We start from the raw sequence: 16,902 nt of genomic DNA on the forward strand, positions 1-16,902 counted from the left end.
CAGCAAGGCTGTGTGCTGCAGAGAAGGAAGGGACAATGTGAGGTGTCACATGTTGGGAAAACATGCTTGAAAATAAAGGAGGGATTCAAGGGAGTGTTAACATCGGCCAAATTCCTAGCATTCTCTGCCTCCAAGAATGAAATGTAGCCTTCTTTTAAGAAGTTCAGCTATCTAAACATGGTTATCCCAATGAAAATGCCCTCATATATATTTTTTATGTGTCATATGTTGTTATAATGTATATACTGCATAATTCCACCTGCATAATTTTTTACTACTTCAAAACCTTTGATCAACACACTACCCTTAAAAGTACACGAAATATAATTCACTTTATGTTTAATTTCAAGTTATTTTTAACATGCTTTTTTTTTCTGTGTGCGTGCCAGTACTGAGGCTTGAACTCAGGGTCTCACACTCTTGCTTAACTTTTTTTGCTGAAGGCTGAGGCTCTACCAAAAGAGAGACAACTCTACTTTTTTGGCTGACAGTTGGAGAAAAGAGTCTCACAGCCTCTTTGCACCATGATCCTCAGATCTCCATCTTCTGAGTAGCTAGGATTACAGGTGTGGCCATCTGTACCCAGTTCAATTCTTCCTTTAAGGAGATCTTTTCTTACTTTGTTTGTATTTTTGGGTTTCTTCTAAAGAATTTTTTATGTCAGCTTTCCCTTGCCTTTGTATAGTTTAGCTTCAGGAGTTCTAAATTATCCTTGGTCAATATTTTTTCTATCTATAATTTCTTTTATTCAATACTGAAGGATCCAACATTTTGATGTTTCAAAATGGGGCTTTGGTTATGAAAACCTACAAAATGCCAGAAACTCAAAAAAATGGTAAGTATGAGATAGTAATAAAGATTATTGTAAGGACAAAGAGCTAAGAGAAACATTTTTCACAATCATCTGAAAAAAGATAAAGAAGAAATCTGTGCACATGTACCATTTAAAGCAAAATTTGTACCACAATTTAGAGAAGTCCAATGATGCAATGTTTAGATATATTTCCTCCCTGTTGAAATTTAGATCCTTCTCTCTGATGCAAGAAAAATTCCACTGGTGATACAAGTTCTTGAATTTAAGGATAAACTGTTCACTATAAAACCACTAGAGTGGACAAAGCAGTTGGGTCTTTAGACCAAATAAACACTTTGATGGAGCTGTGTGGAATGCAGCTATCAAAGGATTTCCACTATTTTTCTTGGTAGCTGGATGTCTCATCATATAAATCAACCCTAGAAGTAAAATCCTCCTTTTTTTTCCAGTTATGGCTGTAAATGTTTATCTGTTACTTTGGAGTCATAGGTATTTATTCAGGATAGCAGCCAGAAGTGACCTTTTGCATTATACACCAACTAGCAATGGAATAATGACATCACTCTATAATTAGTAAGGAGAATATCACCTCACAGATCTGGACACTACTTATGATGTGATTGTAGCAATAACACATACTACCCACTGAACACTCACTCGATGCTGAGCATTTTGTACACACTCGCTCATGTCATTCTCAGAGCAGCAGTTCTACAAATAGTTATCAAGGAGCTTAAGCAACATGTCTATGGGTCCTTGCTATACAGTGACAGGCCGGTTGGAATTTGCGAGGTACCTGTGAGTCGAATAACCATGCTACTTTTTCTTGTTTGTATCAATGCGCATCACTTAGTATGTTTGTGGATCCAAGAATCACATGAAAAAAAAAAGGTTAGGAGGTTTATCAAGAGAACCAGAAGGTAGGAAAAAATAGAAAGAACACTGAAGAGAAAATGAAGAGTTTTCAGATCTCCGGAAGTGTGTGAAAGACTTCCACGCATCCCCTGCTGGGCTGGGACCATCTTGATGCTCAATTCCTCTTGAACTTCCCTTCAAGGGCTTATAAAATGTGCCAGGACTCTAGATATGGACAAAGGTAATGTGTCCTTCCACTCTGGCCAGGCTTAAGGTAGAAGAACTATGACTTGTAATTTCCACTCAGGGGTCTTTCTGTGCTTAGGGTATGTTTTGGGGTCCTGACTATGCTTACCACTAGAATGAGGCTTTGTATGCTCCCCTCCCCCCTTTACTTGTAAGTGGCAGTCTTTGTATTATAAATAGCTTCCTCTGTTCTCTAGTTTCTGCTATTATGTGGACTTGCTGTATCTTTTATTTTTCATGCAGGAATAAAACAACAACTCCTCTGGAGAATGGGGAACCACAGAAATCAATGGAGCCCTCCAATGAACTCAAAGCCCGTGCTTCCATGATATTAAATCTGATTGAAGAAAATGTTTGATCTGATACGTAAGACTTTTTAAACCTGAGATTCTGTTGAGTCATAAAATGATATTTTGGGGTATATATTTTAAGAAAGAAAATTTTGATTTACATTTTTCCTTTCTAACTCAAAAAATATGTTTAAAAAAATGTTGGCTGCAAGAGATGCTAGAATCATAGGACCAAAAGAACTCTTCTTGGCTCCCATGTAATAATAAAGCAATATAATATTGTAAAAAAAGAAAGAAAAAAAGTATATTACCAAGGTTTGAACTCAGGGTCTGACATTTGCTAAGCAGGCTTTCTACCACTCACTACTTGACTCATTCTAACAGTGCCTTTTATTATTATCAGTGACTTTAGTATTAGTAATTTTTTAGTGATTATAGTATCAGTGATCTTATTAATAATGATTTTCAAGACAGTGTCAGGATTTTTGCATAGCCAGGCATGGACTTAGCTATTCTTAGCTGTGTTTCTCTTTGTTTCTGGGATGACAGGCACATACAATTGAACACAGACATTGGTTGAGATGGAGTCTTATAAACTCTGGAACATGGACTGGATTCAAACCTTCATCTCCCAAGTTTTGCCTCCCGAGTTACTTAAATAATAGCCTGAGTCACCATACCTAGCTGAAATTTAGTAATATTTATAATTTATTTCCATGCTGTTCTACTTAGTCGTTAGCACAAAGGAGGCAATAAATTGCCAACAAACTACTCAAAGCCTAATAAAATGTTACAAACATCTTGTAATCATACCTCATCTTTTGGTGTTAATAATATTTTGAACCAAATTTATTAAACAGGGATTTTGTATTAATTATATCTACTTAGTGTACACTGTATCTATTAAATTGTACATATTACATGTATATAATTTTAAAGTAATGATTATTAATTGATCTAGCATAGTTTAATGTTCTTTTGTCTTAAATTGAAGGACTGGGGTTGGAGTTTATGACCCTGGATCATTATGTGTTCAAAAGTCAATTACTTTTTTGTGTGCTGGTCCTGAGGCTTGAACTCATAGCCTGGGTGTTGTTTCTGAGCTTTTGTGCTCAAGGTTAATACTCCACCATTTGAGCCACAGTTCCACTTGTGGCTTTTTTGGGTGGTTAATTGGTGAGAAGAGTCTCATAAACGTGCCTGCCTACACTGGCTTCTCAGCTTCCTGAATGGCTAGGATTATAGACATGAGCCACCACACTCAGCTTAAAATGTTAATTTTTAAACTGAGTAATAAAATACCTTTGCAATGTTCTAGAAGAGTGAGGTGGAGGAGGGTCACCAAGTTCATGGGATCAGAACAAAGGTAAAAGATGTGAACATGTGGGTCTCCTATTTAAAGGAGAGAGAGAGAGAGAGAGAGAGAGAGAGAGAGAGAGAGAGAGGGAGGGAGGGAGGGAGGGAGAGAGAGAGAGGGAGGGAGGGAGGGAGGGAGAGAGAGAGAGAGAGGGAGGGAGGGAGAGAGAGAGAGAGAGAGAGAGAGAGAGAGAGAGAGAGAGAGAGAGAGAGAGAGAGAGAGAGAGAGCAAAACATAAGCCACAAGTAAATATCAGGAACCGTAAAAAAGGCAATCACATTGGTCTGTTATCTGTATACACCAAATGAAATATAGTGAGGAGAGTCTTCATATTTTCGTAGCCTGAATTATATGAATTATTTACATCAAAAGGTTTCTATTTTGCCTATTTTGTCTTGTTGCTTAACTTACCTGAATAATTGATAAAAATTGTAAGCCTTTGTGGGCAAGTAAAGACCATAAGATAGTAATAACACAGAGGAACCCTAAATTAGAAATGTAAGTTCCAAGTGCAATCATGCTAGTCCATGTACACTACATGGAAAATCAAGTCTGTAACTTGTAGGCAGGGATGGGAAAGGGAAACTGGGGGAAAGCGAAGGGAGGGGTGACGTCCTAAAAAAAAAGAGAAATGTACTCATTACCTCACTTAGATAATGGTAGTTCCTCTGTCCAACACCTTGAGAATAACAATAAAATTATATTTTTAAAAGAAATGTAAGTTCCAAGCTAAAACACACTAAAACACAGGCAACACTAAGAAGTTTATGCTTTGCCAGAGAGACCTGGCTGTAATCTGCTTTTAAATAAATAGATTGTGTACAGCTGTCTCTAGATCCTTGGCAAAACGATGACTTAATGTTGATTAAGGGAGAAAGCCTTTGAAGTGGGGCAGGCAGCAGCTTCTAGGATGTCTTTAGTGATCATTATCAGTCTTTCCCCGAAGGCTGACTTAGTGCCCAAAGCTCTTTTCTCCACACTGGTGAAGGTGGATTCAGGAGCGACGACTTTGTAAGCCTGGAAAGGCCTTCTCATTCACAGGCCTCTGGTGTCTTATTCCTTTAGGATCGTGAATGTCTGAGAATAAGCAGATGCGGCCCCTTCCACAGAAGGGCAAGATCCGTGAGTCCATGGCATTATGGTATTATTTATTCATCATGAGAACAGCCAGTGAACACATACCCTGCAGAAGGAAAAAAAAATCAAATCAGAGTTCATTTTGTTGAGCAGCTGCATTTGGCAGAGAGGGAGAAAAAAAGAAAAATATTTGGATCTAACTTTGGTAACTAAACAATTATAGGCGTTATTAAATTGGAGATGCAAATGAGAAACCAGATTTTCTTCCAAGTTGTTATATTTCATTTGCAATGCTTAAATTAAAACCAGCTTGGAATTTGTAAAAGTGGATTCCTGAAAGCTTAGAGACATTCTATGCTTGTCTATACACCAGTAGTTTCACCAAAAATATTTATGTATCACCTCAGAGAACCAAATCTGCATTTCTTCATGTTTAAAGGTTAAATGGATTTAGTTCCAAAGTCATTGAGTCTTTGGATGTCTCACACTGGTGATTTGTTTATAAGTGAATATTCAGGTAGTATAAAACATATATGTTGGATGTAAATAAAATCAATGTATATCTTGTTACAATACCTAAAGATAATTTAATACTGATTTATCTACATCTATCAATATCTGGCTAGATATAGATATACACAACCTTATTGGTGAAATGATTGATTTTATATCAAATTTGGAGAATTTTTTCTTTTCTTTCTTTTTATGGAAGTGCTGAGGATTGAACTCAGGGCCTTACACAGGGCTGCGTAAATGCTTTTAACCCTTATCACTGAGCTATATTGCTAGTCCCTAGTTCCTGAAGAACTTTTAACAAATATCTAGCTTTTAGTGTCATTTTTCCCATTTACAAGCTATTGGCCTTTGGGCAGGCTATGCTGTCTCTGTGAAATGGGGGCAATAATAGCAAGCAAGTTGCAAAGAAGATCAATGAATATTTATCAAATGTTTTGAATAATGCCTGACTAGTTGGTGTTGTATGCGTATGTGTGTCTATAACTTGAAGAAAGTTTTATCAAAAGATAAGCTGGCATATAATAACCATGATTTATTTCTCTACTTGCTTAACTTTCCCTCCATATTTCAGTAAAATTATGCCTTATAAAGAAACTGTCAATATTAAGTAGTTGTACAAAGGAGTTACAATTCCGTAAGTCGGATTATGAGTATGATATTTCTTGATGAATGTCACCACTTTCTACCTTTTCCTCCATCTTCCCCCTCCTGTCTCTGCCCATAGCCCATATCTGTAGTTCATTTTTTACATAGTTTTCATTGACCTCAACACTTTATGCTTTTGAGGAAACCTTATTTATATTCACGTTCATTAATTTGTGTTTATGCAACACATTAGTGTGGATTTTGACTGCATGGATGACAGCTTTGCAACTGTAAAACAGTGGTTACCTTGATTTGGTTATTCCAAAACTCATAGCTTGAAATTTATTTTCATTTTTTAAAAGCATACAACATCATCATCTGAAAGTTCACCAAAGTGCATGAAAAAAGAAGAGCAGTTATTAAATGAAGGTGAAATTATAGCAAAATAAAACTGCCAAACCAGACAACTAGAGAGTGGGCCCAGGCTTCCGGTCTTCTTTACATAGACATCCATCGCCACAGCGCCTTCACCAAGTTCCAATAATAAACCAGCACTAAATTTCTTGAAGTGATTGGTTCCTTAGTTCAGGCTCTGGTCTGGCACATAAATCTCTCCAATAGATTTAAAGTATCTTCAATGGCTTCATTTTCCCATGGCTTCTTTCTTATCCACAGCAGCTGCCCACTCTGTTTTCTTCCATCGCAGTATTTTTGGGCTCCTCTCTGAATTTTCCCTGACTATATTTGACTTTCACTTTGAGATTAAGCCTGAAGCTTATCAGTATGATAAGTTCCCATTAAAATACCCATGGAGTGTGTGTTCTAGAGCTTGCTGAAAGATGTACTTACTTCTGTACAAATGGGAAAATTTTGGAATTGTGTACAAACATATCAGAGCATCCACAGTCCTTTTGTAAGGAAAGAAAGAAAGGTTACAATTTCAATATGCTTGCATGTGCTAGTTAATATTTGGGATATTCTATGAATGGCCTTTTAAATTGCTCTCTGTTAAATCCATATTTTATATAATTTCTGAATTTCTCTAAGATATACTTTTGAAAAATACCTTGTATGTGCTTGTTAAATTTTATCTCATGTCTCAGCTTTAATCTTTTTGTTTTTAGAAATTAAAATGGGAGTTATTCCATTTATATATTCCTTTATATTTCAATAGTTTCTAAAGCAGACCCAAATCATTATTTTAAAAATGTATATTTGCAATATGGAATAAAGGCTTACTATTTCCAAAAGGAAAATTTATTTAAGAGCTGCATAATGGAAGATGATTCAGACTTAAAAAAACAGATATAAAAGAAAATGATTTTTAATTGCCCAATGATTTTTAAAAAAATGTTCAGCAATGCGAATTCCACATGTGCTTCAACTGCAGACATATAAAACCAGTGTGACAAGAAAGGATCATTAAACAATCTGATTTTCTTGTTGGGAGGGTTTAATGCTGTTGGGTATAGTATTAAAATGTAGAATTTGATAGCATGTCTTAAACTTTTAATGATGTGTTCATGAATATAAAACATGCTTCTCCCAGTGACTTTCTGACTTCTCCCCTGCATAATTAGTGGTATCTGTTTTATGAGCTTACTGTTGTTTCCTTGATCCTGTGAAAATGTGAAACCACTGTAATGATTTACACCATTCCAGAGGTTTAAAGATACGAGCTGTTTCTTAAAATAAATAACAAAAAATTTCCCATAGTACAGTTCTAGGATTGAAGGCATAGTGGAATCTGTGCATGTTAGAAAACAAATGGGACTTATAAACAAATATACTTCAAGGCTTTTGTATTTTTTAATAAATCCAAATGCAAAATACACTTATGTTTCACTATTTACATAAAACATCTATCTTACTGTTCTTATATTTTTCTCTTACCTATGCTGGAAAATTTGGAAGAATTCTTTTTGAGCATAGTTTTCAAACATTATTTGAATCATGTGTGATCTCAACATGAATTGAAGTAGCGAAGAGTTACTATCAAACCTTGAAGATCCACAAAAATCCAAGCAAGTTCTATTACTCATTCTTTTATATGTGGTCATTGTTAGCTGTATAAAAGACTGCCTCTGAATCATTGATTTTTAGCCTTAAACTGGGTACTTTTCTTGCAATAATACAGTGAATATTCTGATCAAATATTACTTGGGTACGTTGCCTCAGAAACTGAAATAACTGTGACCTTTTTAGTTATTTAACTAAAATGCAGCTGTGATCCACACATTCTGTCTCTTCTTGGAAGTATTCTAAAACATTTTTCATATCATTGTTCTGGAGTTTGTGCCATATCAACCAAAGGTAATATTCCCATGTCTGAGTAAAAAATATCCTTGGCTTTTACATTAACCATTCAGTTTCCTCACGGCATTTATTTGGAGTTTTACTGTAGCAGTACACATTTACTAATAGCCTGTCTGGAACTTTTCCCTTTGTGATGTAAAGAGATTAGTGTCCTACATTTATTTGAAGAAAATGCACTCCAAATTTAGGAATATTAAGATTTAGTAGATTTGTGTAAATAGTTACTTTTTGGCTCCAACTTACAAAACTTCATTTTAATACCCCCAACCCATTTCTACCTGAACACATACTAGCAATTGTTCAAATATACCAGAATATCATTTTAATCTATGCAGGTTTTGAAATAGCAGTCTTTCACTGTGATTTAAGAATCAATGTTAATGAATACATTGTTACGTCTAAATGTACTGTAAGTAAAGTTGGAGTTTGGATGATGTAAAAGAATTATGTCATAAATGGTCCATGGATCATCCATTTCTTTGCTTGAAACTGACACTTTACTCAGTAGAAATGCAGTCAAGAATCCAATGCATACCTACAAAATTAAGAATAGTGAGGAAGGAGGAGGGTAGGTGAATGATGGGTGAGAATATTGAAAGGGGTGACATAGATCAGGATATAGTGTACTCAGAAACTGCTTTGTTAAATGGCAACACTTTTGTACAACTATTTGAAGATAATAATAAAAAGAAAATAAATAGTAACAATGATGCAAATTTAGTATCTTGAAAGTTAAGTTTTACTTTTAGGCAACCTTTTCTGGCTATCATAATCATTGATTTTCTAATATCGTGTCTCTCATACAAAGTTAGTTTATACTAAAACCACAATCTTTCATTAATGTGTGAGTCTTGACTTTTCTTTTTTAAATTTGTTGTGAAAATACCATACAGAGGAGTTACAATTACATGGGCAAGGTAATGAGTACATTTCTTATCAAGCATTGTTGCCTCCTCTGTTGTTTCCCCTTCCCTTCCCTTCCCATACCCCACTTCTACCCCTCTACCTGATCCTTCCCCCCCACCAAAGTTGTACAGTTTGTTTTTCGACATAACAACTTGTACATCTCATTGTTGCAATGGGTCCACCTGTATCCCTATTTAAACGATTTGTTTTTTCCCTTTCCCTCCACCAATTATACCAACATCAAATACAGTGAAAGCAGGGGTTATACCATGGAAGAGGGACATACAAAGCAACAAAGAAATCATCTTATAAATATGTTAGACACAATCGCATGAAAGAAAAAAAAACATTTGAATACTTTTCTTATTCAACAATTATTGTGATGTACTTCTCATTCAATTTTCTAAGCATTGAAAAAATGTATGGCAAGAGATACAAAAGTAAATTTGTCAGCACTGATAGGAAGTCATACAATTTAGCTTGAACCACCACCCATTTCTTCAAGCAGCACTCAATGAACAATGCACCTGAATGCTCCAGTAATAAGAGGAGTTAGACTATGTCTTGTTTACCATCAGTATAGTGTCTGCTGTAGAGTATACTTACAGTGTAGTTTTGTCTTATTCATAAAACTGATTTCATTTGTATCCATTGAACTAAGCTTAATGTACACAATAACTCACAATAACCAATGCTCACAATACTAATGCACGGTGTATGAAAGACCCAAGAAATACACACAGTTCCCTGGGACCCCCCTGATCTCCACATTGTTTTATTTTATTCCTCCACATTGGAAGAAGACACCTTCCCCTGTCATCTTAATTTCGAACCATCATCCTACTCAAAATCATTCTACCCCAAATTACTTTAAAATTGTCCATTCTTTGGGAAGGAACATATTATGTATGGAAAAAAAAGAGAGAGACAACTTATTCATTAGGTAACTATCCTTAACTTAACTATCTTTAAACTGAGAAATTAAGTAGGTATAACTCATTCACATGACCATTTGAGGTGGTGGATCATGTTACTGCTTAGTTTATTATAGAATGGCGCACTTGGATAATCTACACAATTATTCTCTCAGCTGTGCTCAGACCGAACATGTTCCAAAACCCATCATGGGGACTACAAATGCTTGATAGCATCTTGTGGCTGAAGTAGGGATGGTGGCTGTAACCAGAGCCATGTTGGCCACGTGGTGGATGATAGGGTATTGTGTTTAATTGGTGCCATCTTGTCTTCGTGGTGGAGGAAGGGAAGCCCGCCCTCCAGGTGGTGGGCATGCCTGAATTCCTAGAGGCTGGGGTGGGGGCTTGAATGATAGGTTGCTGGACCTGCCAGTCTCGTGTATCATGAACTTTCAAGCTCCGTGTGATCCTGCTGCCTGACCAGATCCTATTTAAATAGGCCTGGACCAGCTCAGGCGCAGGCGTGCCATGCCACGTGTCTCCTCCTGTCAACATGGCATCCGAGTTCAGCTCTCCATCGGAGCTGGTCTGTTTGTTGGTATGGTTTTTCTGCTCCTTCTTTCCTCTCCTGCTCTCATGGCTCAGTTTTCATTCGCGGAGCTACAGGTCTTTGTGATGAGTTGGCCTGTAGTCGCTGACCTTCTATTAAAGACTCCAGATTCTACCTCTCAAAATGGGGCTTCTCTGTTTCCCTTATAACATGACCACCTAACAGTTCATAAGAAGAGCCTACATCAGGGAAGAGGTCACGATATCAGGAAATGTCCCATTTTTCACCTGGATTTGTCAACTATCAGATGCAAGAGCCCTAAATGGGTGTCATCAATGAAATCTTATCTCTTCTGCATGTGTGTATGTGTGTATGTTTATCAGTATGTGTGTGTATGTCTCAGTACACACACACACACACACACACACACACACACACACACTAGTATGGTTTTTATTCTGTTACTTTTTATTACTTGTCTTATATGAATGTTTCCTGCTTCAATAATTTTATTTGGCACCTGGATAGGACCCATGTACTATGAGGTTTGAGTTAGGAGGGGGAAATGGGAGGGCATCTCACTGAGGCAAGAGATAAAGAGTCTATGAACATTGGTGAGAATGGGGAGAAACAAACAGATTTGGGAACACTTAGCAAACAATAGCTACCTAATGTGGTATAGTGGAGAATCTATTACAATAGCATCAACTAATCCTTAAGAAAGCCAGTATTTCTTTTATAGACATTTTATTTTGACGTATTTTCAAATGAAGACAAAAGCAGAATATAGCACAATGAGACACATGTAATAAATTTTCCAGATGTAATAATTACAAATATTTTGCTATATTTCTTTTATTTAAAGTGTGTTTTCCTCAAGAATTATATCAGTCTATTTTAAACCACATTTTAAAACATGGGCACAAACATAATCAAGTCTAATAAAATTAACAACAACACCTTTATCATCTAATTTGTAATCATAATCAAATTTGAGTCAGAACAATGGCCGGAAATACACTTTTTATAAGAATTGTAATAACATATTCAAGCCAATTTGAATGGGCAATTTTTGTAATTGTTAATAGTAAGGCATTATGCTCTATTTCTTTTCTATGGTATCCACAGATTGTTTTGATTTACTTTTATTTTTCAACATTTATGAGATCACAACAAATTTATTATTTATACATAGGCATGTTATTTATTAATTTTAGTCTTATGCCAAATTGTTATAACTGGCCAATTCATTCTGTTATTACTGCCCAAGTCTGTATGTCTGTTTTGGTATACAATCCATCCATAGAATTATATTCAACTGACCTGTTGCAACAATGAGAAGTACAAAATGTCATGTCAAAACCAGCTTTACAATGTCGGTGTGTGGGGGGGAGGGGGGTATAATTGGGTGGGGGGAGGGGGGAGGCGGGGAAGGGAGGTGAAGGGTAAACAAAGGAGGAGGCTGCAATGCTTGGTAAGAAATGTATGCATTATCCTGCCCATGTAATTGTAGCCCCTCTGTACAGTATGTTCTCAAATAAAACAAAATAAAATTAAAAAAAAAGAATTATATTCAACTATCATAAAACTCAGCTAAAGAAACAATAGTTTGTTAAATATATCATCCATAATATAATCATTATTTGAACTTCAAAATTTTGTTAAAACTTTGGTACATTAAGAAATTCATTGTTAGAATGTTCGAAAAGAAATGTACTCATTGCTTTATTTAGGTACTCATTGCCTTACTTATCACTGTAAGTCCTCTGTATATCACCCTTACAATAAAATAAAATAAAATCAGTAATTCATTAAGTAAAAATAACTAGTTTGGAATACTTTTTAATATCATTATATTTAACTATTCTGAACTTTAAATAAACGTCCTTTGGCATTTGATGTTAAGCCAATTTTTCCCTACAGAAGAGTCTGTTTCTCTTCATGTCGGTCACATTAGTACTAACCCACCCCATTACTTGTACCAAATTTGCTAGTCTGGATATGCATGGAAAATAATCATTATTTGATAAATATATGTGAAGTAGAATGACATGAGGTCCAATTAAGCAGAAATGCCTTTCTAACTAAGGCCCTGTACTTCACTCTGAAAATACAATTGCTCATTCCAGTCCATCATCGTAATGCCAATATATATGGTCCTTACCTTCTAGTAACACAAGTACAGCAAGTTAGATCTCCAGTGAAATCCCATATTGCATTCCCAAGCTCCCCATTAGCTGCTGAATTCAATCTCACCCTAGAGTTCTTGATGGCAGAGAGAGCAATGTGGTCTAGTGGAAGTAATGCCACATGACATGTGGATGTGGCTCCCAGTCACATCATCACCAGAGCTTGGCAGCTTCCTGTAGAAACAAATCTTCAGGAGAAGTGAGATGCTTCTTTCTTTTTTTATTTTTTGTCGGTCGTGGGACTTGAACTCTGGGCCTGGGCACTGTCCTTCAGCTCTTCAGCTCAAGGCGAGCGCTCTACCACTTGAGCTACAGCGCCACTTCCAAGAGATGCTTATTTCTTAATGTGATGTTCCATGGATGGAATTCTAGTTTATCAGGCTATGACCCTTTGGTGTGAGGTCTTTTCAATTTTGTTGCTGCCACACAGGCAAAGATTTTTATGGCATAAGACATTGGACCTGGGTGTTGAAATGCTCCCCCCCTTTTCTTTTCTTTCTTTCTTTGTCATGGGGCTTGAACTCAGGGGTTGGGCATGGTCCTGAGATTTTTCTGCTCAAATCTAGTGCTCTACCACTTTGAGCCACAGCGCACTTCTGGTTTTCTAGTGGAACATTGGAGATAAGGATATTGTACTGCTGGTAGGAATATAAACTAGTACAAGCACTCTGGAAAGCAGTATGGAGGTTGCTCAAAAAACTAAACGTAGATCTACCCAGGACCCATGCATACCACTCCTAGGCATATACCCTGAGCATCATGAGCCAAGGTATGGTGAAGACACCTGCACATCCATGTTCATTGTCGCACTATTCACAATAGATATGAAAACAGCCCAGATGCTCCAAAATAGATGAGTGGGTCAAAAAAATGTGGTACTTATACACAATGGAATTTTATACAGCTATTAGAAAGAATAAAATAATGTCATCTGCAGGGAAATGGATGGACCTAGAACAAAAAATGTTAAGTGAGGTAAGCAAGCTCAAAGAGAGAACTGGCACATGTTCTCTCTGATATGTGGAAGTTAGATTTAAATACACTGAAATGTGATGAATTATGCATGATTCTAGATACACACAGTGAGATCAGGAGAGGAAATAAGGATAACCAGCAGAGAAACACAAAGGTACAATGCCTAAATCCTACTTCATATTTCTATAAAGTAATATACATACTGAAACAAACTCCTTTTTTTGTCAGTCATGGGGCTTGAACTCTGGGCCTAGGCACTGTCCCTGAGCTCTTCAGCTCAAGGCTAGCGCTCTACCACTTAAGCCACAGCGCCACTTCTGGTTTTCTAGTGGTTTATTGTTTCATGGACTTCCTGCCCAGGCTGTCTTTGAATTGTGATCCTCACATCTCAGCCTCCTAAGTAGCTAGGATTGCAGGCATGAGCCACCCGGCACAAACTCCTTTTTTTTTTTTTTTGATGATCTGTCTTTTTTACCTTATGTATGGTGTACTCATTTGTATATCTTTGGGAGGGTAGGAAGGGCACAGAACTCAAGGGAAAAAGGTAAAAAAGTGCAGCACTGAGACTCACTGGACATTGATGAAAGTGAACTATACAACTCGTGAATGGAGATGGAAAGGAAGGACTGGAAGAGAGTAAGGGAGCAGAAGACACTATACAAAAAGGAATGTACTTATTGTGTGACTTGTAATTGCAATCACTGTACATAACCTCTATAACAACAATAAAGTAAATTAATTAAAAAAAATAGTCTCAAGAACTTTCTTGCCCCTATTGGCTTTGAACTGTGATCCTCAGATCTCAGCCTCCTGACAAGCTAGGATTACGGATGTGAGCCACTAGCACCTGGCTTTTAAAACAATTTTTTTTTTTACAATGTACCTCAGGAACACTTCTGTGGTTCTCATGTCGAGGGTGCAATACATGGAACTTCTCAGTGACAGGCTGCCAAGTCTGTCTGGCAGACATGCCAGCTATAGGAAAGTGGAAAGCGCGCCGGCAGCAGGGCAGAGCCTTCTGGGAAGAGTAGGAATGCAGCAGCAGAAGCCAGGTTGAGGCTGGTGCTCTTCTCACCTGCTTGCTCCCAGTGGAACTAACATGGCCTTCATTTGCACTGGCTCTTCTAAGACAGTTACAGCGGGTTTCATCATGCCATTTCCATGCATGCATATAATGGATATTGATGGATTTTTTGTTAGCTTCTATTAATTCTATGGGGCAGGGGCATTGTTACATTTTTACACATTCGTTTTCATGGAATTTATGCCCCTCCCTATAGTCCTCCCTTCCCCCTTCCTTCCTGTTGATTGGGATCAATGCCCAGTGAAGTACAAATTTTAAATAATCACTCTGATGATCAGTTTACATTTACCACCTTATTCCAGGTAATCAACTATGTCAGTTCCTGATATTCCCCACCCTCTCTCCCCCAACTCAAAAGCAACTTCTCCTTCTTCCACCTTACTGATCAGTGTAAATAGTGAAGAAAAAATATTTTATTTAGTTTTGCAACCCCCTTTTTAAAACAGGATTTTACTGTGTAGGCTGGCTCCAAACTCTTAATCCACCTGTTCCTAGCTCCCAAATGGGAGATTACAATTGTACATGATCCTACCTGAATGAGAAATTGTATCTATCTATTTTATTTATTTATTTTTGGTGTTTGGGGTGGTACTGAAGTTTGAACTTGGGACCTTATACTTGCAAGGCAAGTACTTTTCCACTTTAGCCACACTTCTTCTTTTATTGTTGGTGGTGGTCGTGGGGCTTGAACTCTGGGCCTAGGTGTTGTCCCTCAGCTCTTCAGCTCAAGGTGAGCGCTCTACCACTTGAGCCACAGAGTCACTTCCAGTTTTGTGAGTGGTTTATTGGAGATAAGAGTCTCATGAACTTTCCTTCCCGGGCTGGTAAGCCTCAATCCCCAGATCTAAGTGTCCTGAGTAGCTAGGATTACAGGTGTGAGCCACCGGTGCCCAGCTTAATCATATTTCTATACTAAGAAAAAAGTTGATTGATAAAATAGAAAGCATGTTGTTTATATTTCTTAAGTCTATTTGTCAGGATGCTTATTCTTGTAAGGGTGGCAAAGCTTTACATTTCCATTTTCAAGGAGAAAAAGACAAAAACAAACAAGAAAAAAGAAGATGTGGAAATTTAACTTCAGAGGTCACATGCTGAGGCCATATAAATACATTGCACTTAAGTAAATGAAATCTGAAAAGTAACAATAGATTTGAATGGCAGCTATTACTGCCTTCGATGTAATTTCAGAGAATCATAAAGTCTAAAGGTTAAAAAGGAAGTTTTTAAGATTCTTTTCCATTTAAAGCATTACAGCAAACGGATAGTTTTCTCCAGGACTCTCTCTCTCTTTTTCTTGCTCTTTCTCTCTCTCTCTCTCACACCACACACACACACACACACACACACACACACACACACACACACACACGAACACACATACACACTATCTTATTTATGCAGAAAAAACACAGCTTTTCTACTAGATTAGGTAGTTATAATGTATTGCTTTTTTAAATATAATTTCATTGTTATTATTAATGTGCTGTACGTGGGGGTTGCCTAAGTTTTTCTGGACAATGTCACCCCTTCCTTCACTTTTCCTTAGTTTCCCCCTCATTCCTGTCCACATAGTGTACATAGTGTGTACTAAACACCATGACTGCATTTGTTCACACTTCCACCTTCCATTTTCGTTCTCCCTTTAAAAAGGAAAAAAAAAGTCCAAAACAAATACCACCACTGCCACAAATGATAACAACACACACAAACAAAACCATGTTTTTGTGTCCTAGAATTTGTTTCAATAAATAGTATTTTTGATGCTCAGAGGCGCTAAGCCTTTGGCTTCTTCCCCTACCAGTATTCTCCTTTAATCTGACTGTATGTGAATGACTAGAGTCCTGTGTAGGTTATCACGTTCAGCTGTGTTTTAGATCTAGCTTCAACGTATTGTAGATATGCAACATTTGTCTCTCAGACTGCTGATTTTCTGAGGCCAACCTGGCTACATGTTGGAAACATCATACACTCTAATCCACATCATTTATTAGACCAAAAATTGTGACTATGTGTTTTGTAAATTATCTTTAAGTAGTTGTACAAAGGGATTTAAATTTAACAAATTAGGTTATAAGTACAGGGTAATCTGATCAATATCACCCCTTCCCTTGTTCTCCATCTTTCCCAATGCCATGTGTCCCTTCAAGTTACCCAGTTCCATTTTCACATGTGTACACTGGAGATACGATGTAGGAATACATGCTTTGAATACATTATTTTTCTTAATG

The sequence above is a fragment of the Dipodomys merriami genome, unplaced genomic scaffold, assembly GCF_024711535.1.
Source record: "Dipodomys merriami isolate MVZ:Mamm:240054 unplaced genomic scaffold, mDipMer1.0.p SCAF_12, whole genome shotgun sequence".
NCBI classification, from domain to species: Eukaryota; Metazoa; Chordata; class Mammalia; order Rodentia; family Heteromyidae; genus Dipodomys; species Dipodomys merriami.